Below are 15,213 nucleotides of genomic sequence, written 5' to 3'. Positions count from 1 at the left end.
GAAAAACAACCTTTTACGACGCGCAATGCGTGTCGTATAACGCTCAGACGACGCGCAAATGCGTATCAAGGAAGGCCCTGTCATAACGAGAGACGACACGCTTTTGCGCGTCGTCTATAGACGTCGTGCATTTACGACACACATTTACGACGTGCATTTACGATGCGCAATGCGTATCAAGGAAGCCCCTGTCATAAATGAAGACGACACGCATTTGTGTGTCGTAACCTTACGACGTTCGTTTAGGACACGCATTGCGTATCATTAAAGCCCCTGTCATAAATGAAGATGACACACATTTGCATGTCATAAACTTCAGCAACCATTTACGATATACATTTACTACGCGTCTTTACGATACTCATTTACGCATAATACAAAAATATGGAAACAAATATATACCAAAACAATCAATTTCATCCATAACATCATGTCAAAAAATTGTAATACATTGGTATTAAGGGGATCCTATTGTACATTGTTATTAAGAGGTTTTCCCTAACTATAGAACCTAATACTACATTGCTATTAAGGAACACTTTCTTGTTTCTACTTCTTATTGTTATGCTTCTGTTTCCACATGATATCTGTTTTCATCATCAACACATTAGTATTCAGAAAGGCTTCAAGCAACATCAATCTATGTTATAAAATATTAAAATTTAATACACATGTAGTAACATACCTTTTTTCAAGAATCCAAGCTTCAATACAGCCCATACCTGTATAAAAATTGATTAACAATTTCAGGAATATATAATTAACAATCACTATGCACCAAGTAAATCTACAGTCAACATCTTAGCTAGTTTCTTCTCGATTTTTTATTTAAGGTCCATACGTCAAGATTTTTTTTAAAGGAATTCCACTTTGAATAGGTTGTGAGCATGCTATAAAAATTGATTAACATAGTACATGGCTATTTCCTTCAACAGGTTGTGAGCATTAAAAATGCTTTTGAGAAAAGCATGAGACTGACAGTTGTATATATATAGAGAGAGACGTACCCATATATGCATTAAGAAGACCAAAAATAAACATAAAAACAATATTAATGTATTACCCATCATATACTACATCATGTACCATTGACTGAAATTCATTTGTAAGAAACTACCCTGAAAAGGGATCTCCCTATGAAGCAGCAATCTGTAGATACAAACATTTAATAACATAAATAGAATAAAGATTCTTTATTTTTTATTGTTTTAGCCGGTATTTTCTGTAGTGATCAAACACTTATATATTTTCTGATGGATAAAAAAACATTATTTTTTTGGTTTACCTGATTTTGAAAAAGGTTATATACAGGAAAAAAACAATGTATACTCAATTTTTTTGAATTTCGCCACCAAACTATTATGTAGCTATTGATTTTTATAAAAAATATATATATTTTTTTATCAATTTCATTTTACTAAATTTATAAAATACATATTCTTTTACCTTATTTACAAGCATGTTTACTTGTTCTCTGTGCGTCTCCTTCAGCACAAAGCTCTTCCAGCAACATACCAGCAAAATTACCATAAAACCAATCAGTTATTCCGTTTGTTACTAAGATAAAACTGTAACATCCCAAAATTCAAGTCCAAAAATTTCATTTTTAATTAATTAACTCATAAAACATTCACTAGAAAATATTGTATAAACACGTCATCTCATAAAATCAAGTATCATGTTTGAAACCCACAACATAAACAAATATCATATCAGAGTACAATCCCAGAAAACACCGTGCGGAAAATCAGATGTGTGTGTGATGCCATGCTATGCCGCCGGCTCCTTCCCCTTAGACGAAGAGGTACCTGAAACCAAAAACTGAAACCGTAAACACAAAGCTTAGTGAGTTCCCCCAACATACCACATACCATATAATACCATCGGTATCTTTCAACCGGTAATCGTCATCGGTATCTTTCAACCGGTAACTGGGGACTATTCCACCCCTTACCACTAGCATACAATAACAAGATATAAGCATACAGTCAGGCATATCCGGGTACTGACCTACCCCTTGGTCCTAAGGACCACTATCAGGGAAACTATCCCTATCATGCACGTAACATATCATACAGATATAACTCATAACCAAACACACACCAGACCAAGATAATTATCACAAAGACAATCATCTTCTAATACTCCTCATTGGTGGGTCGGCATTGTGGCCTTAGACTCACCCCTACTGGAAGGTAACTCACCTCAAAAGGCTGGCTGCTGAAAAGCTGATCCGCAAATGTCTGACAACTGCTCTGGTGATCCCCCGACTATATTTCCATAAAACACTTAATCAGACATTGATACTATTCCCAGGGTAAAATGACTATTTTACCCCTGACCGATTCCAAACCAAAGTCAAGTCAAAGTCAAAGTCAACTTCCAGTTGACCCGACTCGCCGAGTTGGCTTGCCAACTCGTCGAGTCCATATCCAGTCGATTGCCTCTACTCCCGTCTCTACTCGTCGAGTTATTGACTCGACGAGTTCACTTCCTAACTGATACTCAATGGTCCTTCATCCAACTCGTCGAGTTGTATGAACAACTCGTCGAGTTAATCTTCATCCGATGAACACGTTCTGTCCTTGACTCGCCGAGTTGATGAACAACTCGTCGAGTTCTATGAAGATTGCCTTGGACTCGCCGAGTCCGTTCATGCACTCGTCGAGTACCATGAATTTCCAGAACAATTTGCTTAGTCCAGAACGTTGGGTCACTCCCCGGGACTCCCTAAAACCTTTCCACACTCAACTGGTCCTTTTGACCCTCATAGATATGGGACAGAACCCTTGGACTCGCCGAGTCCAGGAGTGGACTCATCGATTCGGTCACCTCCGCTCCTTAAAACTTCGATTTCTGATGTACAACACTTGTCCAAAAGATAGATCCAAGCCCCTAAACTCGATCTAGCACGTAAAGTTACAAACTTTACGTGCATGCATGGGACTTTTGAGCTTAAAAGGCTCTAAAATGGTTCTTTTGTTGCATGGGGCCTTCCTTGGGTGCAAAAGCAACCCAAATCTGTCTTGTGACTCCAATATTGACATGATCCAGAAGCTCAAACCCCCAACCATGTTTGCAAACATGGTTGGCCACCAAAAATGGCTTATAAAAGCCCTAATTCACCTCAAAGAGGGATCTAACAAATGAATGAGCAAGGTTCAGACTTTATACCTTCTGTAGACTGCAAATGATGAACCAAACTCGAATCTTTCAGTCTCCTCTTGATCCTTCTATGCTCTTCCTTCTTCCTTGAGGTCAAAACTCATAAGAATCACTCAAAAGCCTTAGATTTTCTCAAGAACGGCTAGGGTTTGCTATGAGAAGTGTTTGGGAGCATAAAGGTCGTTTAAATAGGGTGCAAACCCCTAAATTAGGGTTTTTGTCCAGACAACGGCTACTCGCCGAGTCCGGGACCCGACTCGCCGAGTCCGCAACTTAAACTCCGCGTCTCATCCCGCTTCTACTCGGCGAGTCAGTCCTTCGACTCGCCGAGTCCAAGGCCAAAAATGCAAAAATAATTGAAGATTTAATAACAGAATACGTACCAAGAACCAGGTGCTACAAATCTCCCCCACTTATTTTAGACTTCGTCCTCGAAGTCTGCTGCTCGATCCTGGAACAGCTCTGGGTAATGCTCCATCATCTCATCCATCGGCTCACATGTCCATTCTGAGCCCTTCCGGTGCTGCCATTGCACCTTTACCAGCTCAACCCTCTTGTTCCTCAGATCCTTCGACTTCCGGTCGAGGATCACTACAGGCCGCTCGATGTAATTCAGGCTGTCATCAACCTGAATGTCCTCCAGGGGTACCACTGCTGAGTCGTCCACCAGGCACTTCCGTAGCTGGGAGACATGGAAAGTGCTGTGGATCTGGCTGAGTTCGGCTGGCAAATCCAGCCGGTAAGCCACCTTGCCCACCCGGGCTACAACCCTAAACGGTCCAATATACCTGGGACCCAACTTGCCCCGTTTCCTGAATCGGATGACGCCCTTCCAAGGCGACACCTTCAGGAGAACCATATCCCCGACCTGGAACTCCAGGTCTGATCGACGTCTATCGGCATAACTTTTCTGCTGACTCTGAGCAGTCTGAAGTCTGCTCCGGACCTGCTGAATCTTCTCTGTCGTCTTGAGCACTACTTCGGTGCTCCCCATGACCCTCTGGCCAACCTCGCCCCAACATACCGGGGTCCTGCACCTCCTCCCATACAACATCTCGAAGGGAGGACGGTCGATACTCGCATGATAGCTATTATTATACGAGAACTCCGCCAACGGAAGGTAGGCATCCCAGCTACCTCTGAAGTCTAAAACACATGCTCGCAGCATGTCCTCCAGAGTCTGGATGGTCCGCTCGCTCTGGCCATCCGTCTGCGAGTGAAAGGCGGTGCTGAAATGCAGAGGAGTACCCAACTCGTCGTGAAATTTCTTCCAAAACCTGGAAGTGAACCGCACATCCCTATCCGAAATCACCGAGACTGGCGCTCCGTGCCGCGCCACCACCTCCCTGATATAGATTTCGGCCAATTTCTCGGCCGAAATGCTCTCCTGAATCGGGATAAAGTGGGCGCTCTTGGTTAATCGATCGACGATGACCCAGATCGAATCTACTCCTCGCGCAGTCCTGGGAAGCTTAGTGATAAAATCCATCGTGATGTCTTCCCATTTCCACAACGGAATATCCAACGGCTGCACCTTGTCGTGTGGTCTCTGATGCTCGGCCTTGACCTTCCTGCAGGTCAAACACCGCTCCACGTACCATGCCACATCCCGCTTCATGCAGGGCCACCAATAGTCCAGACGAAGATCCCTATACATCTTCATCGCCCCGGGATGAATGGAGAACCGGGATTTGTGCGCCTCCTCCATCAGGACCTGGCGCACGCCTCCATGATAAGGGACCCACACCCTACGGTGAAGAGTCAACAACCCTCGGCTATCATAGTCGAAGGAGGAAACCTGCCCCACAATCCGCTCACTCTTCCGATGTTCCTCCTTCATAGCCTCCTGCTGAGCCTCCCGGATCCGCTCCAGAAGCGGAGTCACCACTGTCATCCTCAGACAGATATCCCTGATCGGCGCTGCCTTGCCGCTAAGCGCATCGGCCACGACATTGGCCTTTCCCGGATGGTAGAGGATCTCACAATCATAATCCTTTACCACATCAAGCCACCGACGCTGCCTCATATTCAGATTTGGCTGGTCCATGAGATACCTCAAACTCTTGTGGTCCGTGTAAATCGTACAACGAACCCCATAGAGGTAATGTCGCCAAATCTTGAGGGCGAATACAACAGCACCCAACTCCAAATCATGCGTCGGGTAGTTCGCCTCGTGAGGCTTCAGCTGCCTCGACGCGTAGGCGATGACATGCCCTCTCTGCATCAATACCGCACCCAAACCTGCGATGGATGCATCGCAATACACAACAAAACCCTCCATGACCTCTGGCAGGGCTAAGATTGGCGCCTCGCACAATCTCTGTCTCAGTGCCTCGAACGCGGCCTGCTGCTCAGGCCCCCAGCGATACACCACCGACTTCTTAGTCAGTCGGGTGAGCGGAACTGCTATCTTGGAGAAGTCCTGAATGAATCTCCGATAGTAGCCTGCCAATCCCAGAAAGCTCCGAATCTCAGATGGAGACCTCGGAACCTCCCAGCTCATCAAGGCCTCCACTTTGGCCGGATCTACCGAAATCCCGTTTTGGTTGACAAGGTGCCCAAGAAACTGCACCTCGCGCAACCAGAATCACACTTGGAGAACTTAGCATATAAGTTCTCCCTCCTCAAAGTCTCCAGAACCTCCCGCAGATGCTTCTCATGCTGCTCTCGCGGCTTGGAGTAAACCAAGATATCATCAATAAATACTATCACAGACCTGTCTAACATCGGTCTACACACGCGGTTCATGAGGTCCATGAACGCGGCAGGAGCATTGGTGAGCCCGAAAGGCATCACCACAAACTCATAGTGGCCATAACGCGTCCGAAACGCAGTCTTCTGCACATCCTCCTCTCTGACCCTCATCTGATGATACCCTGAACGCAAATCAATCTTGGAGAACCAAGATGCTCCTTGTAGCTGGTCAAAGAGGTCATCAATCATCGGGAGTGGGTAGCGGTTCTTCACCGTTACCTTATTCAGCTCCCGGTAATCTATACACATCCGATGCGACCCGTCCTTCTTCTTTACAAACAGAATCGGGGCTCCCCAGGTTGAACTGCTCGGTCTAATGAAACCCTTGTCTAACAGCTCCTGCAGCTGTGTAGACAACTCCTGCATCTCGGGAGGAGCCAACCGATACGGTGCCTTGGCTATCGGAGCCGCACCAGGGACAAGGTCGATCTTGAACTCCACCTGTCGCTCCGGAGGTATCCCAGACAACTCCTCGGGGAATACATCCGCGAACTCTCGTACTACGGGCACATCGCCCACCGTCGCCCTACCCGTTTCTCGGGTATCCATAACATACGCAACATAACCTGCGCAACCCTGCTGCAGGTAACGTCTAGCTCTTGCTGCCGAACATAAAGCTGGTCCTTGCTGCGGCCTCTCGCCCTGAACCACTAGCTCTCCCCCACTTGGGGTCCTGATTCGCACCAACTGCTGCGCGCAGTCAATCACTGCCCCATTGGGGCTTAGCCAATCCATACCAATAATAACCTTGTTCCCTCGCAAAGGTATGGGAACCAGATTCACCAGGTAGCGCTCCTCAAATAATCTCAGCACATAATCTCGGAATACCGTCGATGCTCGCACCGATCGGTCGTCTGCAATCTCTACTTCTAGAGGGCAATCCAACATGACCGAAGACTCGGAAAATCTCTTGTTGAGCGCAAGAGAAACAAACGATCAGGTAGCGCCCGAATCAAACAACACCTGAACTGGGATGCCGTTCACATGGAACGATCCTAAACAGAGCACATATCAACAACATAAACATCATAAAAATAAGTCAGAGGGAAAGAATCATACCTGTCACCACATCAGGTGCAGCGCATGCCTCCTTGGCTGTCAGCTGAAATGCTCGGCTCCGCACCACCGGAGCCTCTGCCTTGACCTTCCGGCCATCTGTAACCCGCGCCGTCGCTGAGACCGGCGCCACTGCTGGCGCTGCTGTCAATCTCGGGCAATTGGCCCTTTTGTGGCCCCTCTGATTGCAATGGAAGCATATAAGATCTGTCATCTGTACCGCAGGGGCGGGGGCAGTACAATCCCTGCCAAAATGCCCCACCTTGCCACACTTATAGCAGCCCGAACCCGGCCCAGTGCGACAAGATCCCTCGTGTGACCAACCGCATTTCCCACAGCGGTCCCGTCCTGCCTGGCCTTTCGGCCTACCATCAGATCCCCTGGGCTTCTTCCCCGAAGCCCCAGTCGTCAGCCCCTCCACTGCCTTCCTCTTCTAGACGTGATCCAGATCAATCTCCCTCTCCCTAGCCCTGGCAATCATGGAATCCTAGGTAGGGCAAGCTGAAAAACTAACATGCTCCCGAATGTCATCTCGTAGCATGTCATGGTAGCGGGTCCTCCTCATATCCTCATCTCCCGCATACTGGGGCACCAACAATGCCCTCTCCCGGAACTTGGCGGTGATCTCCGCCACAGTCTCCGTAGTCTGCCTCATATCCAAGATCTCCCTGGCCAACCGCTGAAGCTCCACAGCTGGCGCAAACTCCGCCTTGAACCTGGTCACAAAGTCTAACCATGTCATAGCCTTAACAGCCGAGGCTCCCAATGAGTCACCAACAGACTCCCACCAATCTCTAGCCCTGTCTCGCAGGCATCCTGCTGCATATCTCACCTTCGACCCCTCCGGGCAGAAGCTCGTCAGCTGCGCAGACTCAATGTCTGCGATCCATCTCCTAGCGGCAATGGGGTCTTTCACCCAATGGAAATCTGACGCACCACTCCCTCGAAAGTCCTTAAAGGACAGTGTGCGCGTACCCACCTGGCTAGACGCCATATCACTCCTGAACGTTCGGAGGCGATCCTCCATCAGCTCAACAATCCCTTCCTTGATCTACCCGAAAATGATAGGGGTCGACTCAAGGACGCCTCTCGTGATCTCAGACGCGATGAACTCGCGCAGCCCGTCATCAACCTGCTCGGATCCCGAACCCGAGCCTGATCCCGATCCTGATCCGGAACCTCCTGCTCCATGTCGTGTGGTCACCATGCTGAAAATACACGCATAAATGTCAGGATCATACATATACTCGAGAGATCTAACACACTTTCCAAGGTCCCCGGTTTCATCTAGGCCCTCCTTGATTCGAGTACGGGTCCTCTGCTTTCAGTAGTACGGGCCCATACTACATTCCACATCTACCCGTGCTTTCCTCAAGGATTGCTTCGACTTCACCAAGTCCCTTTTACCGATACCCTTTCCACTGACCTCATCCTAGGCTTCCCTAAGGCACTCTCCGACCTACCCTCCGCCATCAGCTGCACTAGGAGTCCCCACCACCTCCCGCTAACTAGCTTGCGGATACTGTCACATATCCATTCATTAGTTAGTCGAAGGTGGCCAGAACCCCCATAGCACAAAACAAGCAGCATTTGTGCATCGAGTAACCAAATCAGGCATAACCTATACAGGCCATCCTACTGCTAACTAAACAGCCCTAGCATACAGCTCACACAACGGCATCTAAGGCATCCTCCTAGATCCTCAGCCCTAACTAGCATGCAATTCACAGAATCAAATATCAGGCACACAAGGCATCCTCCTAGATCCTTAGTCCTATTCTAGCATGCAATTCTGAATCAAAGCCGTATAGCATAACATAACAAGTATGGGTATCTTGGGGAAAACTTACTTGAGCCCGGCCGGTCGCATGCATCACACACCTTGTCTTTCTTAAAATCCTTCCGTTTAGATTTTTAGAAACCATTTTATTGTAAAAATCTTTTAGCCCCTCAGTTTGAGTCCAGACACCCCCGAGGGTGTGTCCGAATCCCTCAAACCAGGGCTCTGATACCAACTTGTAACATCCCAAAATTCAAGTCCAAAAATTTCATTTTTAATTAATTAACTCATAAAACATTCACTAGAAAATATTGTATAAACACGTCATCTCATAAAATCAAGTATCATGTTTGAAACCCACAACATAAACAAATATCATATCAGAGTACAATCCCAGAAAACACCGTGCGGAAAATCAGATGTGTGTGTGATGCCATGCTACGCCGCCGGCTCCTTCCCCTTAGACGAAGAGGTACCTGAAACCAAAAACTGAAACCTTAAGCACAAAGCTTAGTGAGTTCCCCCAACATACCACATACCATATAATACCAGATACCGGTAATCATCATCGATATCTTTCAACCGGTAATCGTCATCGGTATCTTTCAACCGGTAATCATCATTGGTATCTTTCAACCGGTAACTGGGGACTATTCCACCCCTTACCACTAGCATATAATAACAAGATATAAGCATACAGTCAGGCATATCCGGGTACTGACCTACCCCTTGGTCCTAAGGACCACTATCAGAGAAACTATCCCTATCATGCACGTAACATATCATACATATATAACTCATAACCAAACACACACCAGACCAAGATAATTATCACAAAGACAATCATCTTCTAATACTCCTCATTGGTGGGCCGGCATTGTGGCCTTAGACCCACCCCTACTGGAAGGTAACTCACCTCAAAAGGCTGGCTGCTGAAAAGCTGATCCGCAAATGTCTGACAACTGCTCCGGTGATCCCCCGACTATATTTCCATAAAACACTTAATCAGACATTGATACTATTCCCAGGGTAAAATGACTATTTTACCCCTGACCGATTCCAAACCAAAGTCAAGTCAAAGTCAAAGTCAACTTCCAGTTGACCCGACTCGCCGAGTTGGCTTGCCAACTCGTCGAGTCCATATCCAGTCGATTGCCTCTACTCCCGTCTCTACTCGTCGAGTTAGGCATTGACTCGACGAGTTCACTTCCTAACTGATACTCAATGGTCCTTCATCCAACTCGTCGAGTTGTATGAACAACTCGTCGAGTTAATCTTCATCCGATGAACACGTTCTGTCCTTGACTCGCCGAGTTGATGAACAACTCGTCGAGTTCTATGAAGATTGCCTTGGACTCGCCGAGTCCGTTCATGCACTCGTCGAGTACCATGAATTTCCAGAACAATTTGCTTAGTCCAGAACGTTGGGTCACTCCCCGGGACTCCCTAAAACCTTTCCACACTCAACTGGTCCTTTTGACCCTCATAGATATGGGACAGAACCCTTGGACTCGCCGAGTCCAGGAGTGGACTCATCGAGTCGGTCACCTCCGCTCCTTAAAACTTCGATTTCTGATGTACAACACTTGTCCAAAAGATAGATCCAAGCCCCTAAACTCGATCTAGCACGTAAAGTTACAAACTTTACGTGCATGCGTGGGACTTTTGAGCTTAAAAGGCTCTAAAATGGTTCTTTTGTTGCATGGGGCCTTCCTTGGGTGCAAAAGCAACCCAAATCTGTCTTGTGACTCCAATATTGACATGATCCAGAAGCTCAAACCCCCAACCATGTTTGCAAACATGGTTGGCCACCAAAAATGGCTTATAAAAGCCCTAATTCACCTCAAAAAGGGATCTAACAAATGAATGAGCAAGGTTCAGACTTTATACCTTCTGTAGACTGCAAATGATAAACCAAACTTGAATCCTTCAGTCTCCTCTTGATCCTTCTATGCTCTTCCTTCTTCCTTGAGGTCAAAACTCACAAGAATCACTCAAAAGCCTTAGATTTTCTCAAGAACGGCTAGGGTTTGCTATGAGAAGTGTTTGGGAGCATAAATGGGGGAATGGAGGCTGCACAAGGTCGTTTAAATAGGGTGCAAACTCCTAGATTAGGGTTTTTGTCCAGACAGCGGCTACTCGCCGAGTCCGCAACTTAAACTTCGCGTCTCATCCCGCTTCTACTCGGCGAGTCAGTCCTTCGACTCGCCGAGTCCAAGGCCAAAAATGCAAAAATAATTGAAGATTTAATAACAGAATACGTACCAAGAACCAGGTGCTACAAAAACAAACTAGTGATAATAAAATAAGTAAACAATCAAAATAAGATACAGCTACCAAGATGGTACTAGTTATATGAAAATACAAAAACTACCCTTAATCAATCAAGGGTGAAAAGGTAATTTCACCTCCTCATCTTGTTCACCCATCAACTCCAGTACAGGACAGCAGAGTGCCTTCGTATTAATGCTTCTAGTTCTGCTTTTAAGCCAGGCAGCATAGACACTTTTGACCATAATCTTTCATACTGCACCAAAAAAAGCATATGAGATCAAAGGGTAATATATACATTTACCATCCAAAATGTATAACATAATGGAAAAAAAGGAAACTCTACCTCCTCTGTCAATTTAACCAACTCCTCAGCAAGAGAGTCGCGAATGGATTCCATGGATGCCTGAATGCTACAAATTAATGCAAAAACCTTCGATTTCATTGTTGTCCCTATTTTTCACCAATCTTACCAGTATAATCATGGAGATATAAATTAACATATTTTTCATCTGTTGATATAGAACATTCCTAACAAAGATTCACCAAATAACACCCAAAATGTATTACTACTTATGTTAAAAGAATGTTAAAATTTTTACTAATCAATTAATCATCACATCACCTTCTTCTTTACCCTTATGTATTGATGAAGCCATCCAGACACATCTATCAGTAATTTTTTCCTGTAGATCTTATATATTTCTCATGTTTTGACTTACATTGACTTCAGTTACTGAAAAGACAACATCATATATCATAATATCAGTGAATATTATTATTACCTCAAAGAGAAAAAGTAACACTAAGCTTCTTCAAGATTTACACGTACCAGGATGGCATCATTTCACTAAGTGGCTTTGCTGGAGGCATATGCATGAAAAGAGAATTTGTAAAAAACTCTAATGAAACTCATTAGCAAAATCTCAAAAACCACTTCAAAAGGTAAAAACTTAATGAAACTCGGGATGAAACCGAGATGCAAAGAAATTTTATATGTAAAACTGATCATCAATTCCTTTGTAGAAATCATGAAAATTGGAACACCTTCTTGAACTTTGATCTCAACCACAATATAAAATTCCAAAATTGCCCCTTGGTTTCAAAATTAAAGTTAACCCAACAGCCATGGCAAGAATCAAACTCAGCAACAGCATTTTCAAAAGGAAAAAAAAAATATTTTGATCAGCCGCAAACCAAACAAGAATATTCAAGAATTGCCCTTTGTTTATGACATAACAATGAACCCAACAGTCTTGACTAGGATCAAAATCAGCAGTATGAAGAACAAGAAACCCTTCCATAAATTTGTCAATCATGGACCAATAACAGAAAAACTTCTGATCAAGCAACCCCTGCTTCTCAAACCAAGGAGATTGGAAGAAAAAAAATATCAAAGAAGAGGCTACTTCGATAAAAAGGAACAGGGGTGCACCCATTTCTTTCCCAGTAATACCGAATTCTATGAAAATTAACAAGCTGACCAAAATGCCCCTAAATAAGTAACCACCATTTTTGAAAGCAATACAATCCAGAATATATAAGAAAAAATAAAATTAAAAGATTGTTGTAACCCACTAACCTCAAAAGAACCCAGGAAGCCATAAGAAAAAACTTATAATCTTCCATATACCAAAAATGCCCATGACCGATATACACTTGCACCTTCAACCACCAAAGCCGATAAAAAGAATCCTTAGAATTATTGAAACCAAAGATCAACACGATACCGCAATGATCAGAAGGCAGCGACAGGACCCAAAAAACTTCAACGACAACAAAAAAAAGTTTGCAATATGTCTAAAATACCCTTTGACCAAACCAATATACCACCAAACGAATCTTTTAATTAACACTTTTCCCCCTTATAACGACAATTCCCTTTTCCAAATATATACAATTAATCCAACACATTCCACTTATCTCAGGGTATTTCCTTTTTCTTCCACAAATGACAAAAAAACCTTATGATCAGACAAACAAAATTCCAATCACAGGCCTCACATTTCTTTCTCCACCTTAATTCGAAAATAACCTCTTCAAGATACGTACAGTTGAACCAATAACCTCCAATTATCTCACCAATATTCATTTTTCCCAACAAATGTCGAAAATACCCTTTCAGCCACATTTTAATAAACCAATTTTTATTTGACCCATCTCTGATTCTATATAATTTGACCTGAATAGAACAGTTCCAAATAATTCTTATTAACACTCAACTCTCCAAAATCTCATTATTCCTAAAATACTTATTGTTCTTCCTGATAACAGAGACAAATAAATCCCTGTTGATAATATTTTTTTGACAGCAACTCTGCCATCAAACATTCCAACCCAACTTAAACTTTGTTTTGATCCCCATTAATACAGACTTCATTATTGACTGGAACACAAATTTTGCAAATCTCGACATTCAGAACTAGATATCCCAATTTAAGGCTAAACATCTTATGTATTATGTCTTCAAAAATGATCTTGACCACTTTATCCACAAAATTAATTTGTCTTCCAAAAAGTTTCTTATTTCTTTCTTTCCAAATGTGGTAAATAGAAGCTGCCAAAGCCATTTTCTTGATGAAATTACCAATATTTTTAGACTTAAGAGAAACTAGGAGTTCCTGAATTATCTCAAACCAACTTCCAGGCTTATGCTTAATGTTAACTTTGAGCTTCACCAAATTCCAAACTTCCATGGGAAAATTAAAATAAAAAAAATAAGCGACTATGTGAATCCACATGGCCATTACAGAAAGCACGATTGAAATCATTTGAAACTTTCCATTTTTTCATTTTGTCTTGACCAACAAGATCAAACCAATCAAATTTGAAACCAAACCACATCAAACCAATCAACTTTGGGCTCATGACCAACAAGAGAAGTAGAAACTTGACTAACATCAAATAGGACAGTATCTCTCTTCCAATACATCCAAAACAGTTCATGATTTAGGTTTAGGGTTTAAGGTTTACATAGTATACCTTAGATCAGGTGATAAAAGACCACGAGTAACCATCACATATAACTCATATACAGCTTTAGCAGCTCCTTTTGCGAGCTTAGGTTTTTCATCCAAGTATAATTAACAAAAATTACCAGAAGACCGGCCAATGCATTCTTCTTTGCCCCTGCTATCAAACAAGCTTCTGCAACCACAATACTCAGCCTACAAATTATGCAAAAAGATAACACTTTTTAGTTTCAATTTTCAAGAATTAGGACAAAAAAGTTTGTTTCTTTTGTATATATGTTGAGAGATTTACAGTGAGAATGTGAAATAGATGATGGTCCAAGCTCGATTTCCACCAGGTGCTAATGGCCTTCCAAAACACATGCATTTGGTTACTCCCATGAGTAAGGATTCACCTGAGAGAAGAAACAGAAATGCACCAACGCCATAGCCTACTGCTACATCTGAATCGTACACGCAGCAAGTGGAATTGGTTGCATTATCTGTGTGAAGGTTCATAGCAGCTTTAGTGTTCAAAAACCTCGATCTCATGAAGCAAAAGAATGGAATTGAAACGACGAACTCATTTAGCAAGCCAGCAGATATAATCGTCGCTAAACATGAGAAAATCAATGTGTACAGAGGAATCGAGCAGAAAACCCTAGCTACGGCGGCGTTCGGCGGCAATGGCGAAACCAAAAGCAACTAAGCATAAGATGATAACTAGAAGATGAACCAGGGATGAGCCTTTTCCTTCGCCCATCTTTCTTGTGCTGCTGCTGCTGTTGCTAGGTTGTTTGTAGAGAGAGAAAGAGTGGAGTGAAAAAGGGTGCGCACTTGTGAGGTCCATAGCATAAAACCCTAGTTCTTCTTTGATATCGGGGACAAGAAAAACCTTAAAATCACCGGCGTTTCGAGTTTGAGGAGTCGTAGACCCCCAATCGCCGACTCCATGAAAGATATGGTGAGGTTCGATTTTTGGGGAAGGCGGGGTACTTGAATTTTTTGGGGATTTGGTTTCCCCCTTTAGTTGCATGAAAGAGGGACGCGCATATTAAAATTTTATAAAACGACATCTCTACACGACACCCACTTAAATTTAGGTGTCTTTCGTGTTTTTAATTTTTTTTCGTTGGACATTAATTTTAGGGCACGCACAAATGCGCGTCCTCTATCAGCGCGTGTCATTGTTTGCGCGTCATTAAAGGGCTGTTTTCTAGTAGTGAGATTAATTAA

General features: G+C 43.7%; 2 long non-coding RNA genes across 2 annotated transcripts; both read right to left on the bottom strand.

Annotated features, from left to right (window-relative positions):
* Window positions 1-1,629: 1,629 nt before the first annotated feature.
* On the bottom strand, window positions 1,630-2,341 carry LOC145124036 (uncharacterized). Its single transcript, XR_013715479.1, has 2 exons — window positions 2,205-2,341; window positions 1,630-1,808 (listed from the first exon to the last, which is right to left on the bottom strand). It is a non-coding gene; the product is annotated as an uncharacterized LOC145124036 (long non-coding RNA).
* Window positions 2,342-9,052: 6,711 nt separating this feature from the next.
* LOC145123687 (uncharacterized) lies at window positions 9,053-14,995 on the bottom strand. Its single transcript, XR_013715240.1, has 9 exons — window positions 14,291-14,995; window positions 12,609-14,193; window positions 11,859-11,889; window positions 11,652-11,762; window positions 11,373-11,557; window positions 11,164-11,282; window positions 10,646-10,722; window positions 9,672-9,737; window positions 9,053-9,231 (listed from the first exon to the last, which is right to left on the bottom strand). It is a non-coding gene; the product is annotated as an uncharacterized LOC145123687 (long non-coding RNA).
* Window positions 14,996-15,213: the final 218 nt, after the last annotated feature.

This window comes from Lactuca virosa, chromosome 7 (genome assembly GCF_052849685.1).
Source record: "Lactuca virosa cultivar CGN04683 chromosome 7, Lactuca_virosa_CGN04683_v6, whole genome shotgun sequence".
Classification (NCBI taxonomy): domain Eukaryota; kingdom Viridiplantae; phylum Streptophyta; class Magnoliopsida; order Asterales; family Asteraceae; genus Lactuca; species Lactuca virosa.
This window is presented reverse-complemented; position numbering and strand designations above follow the sequence as displayed.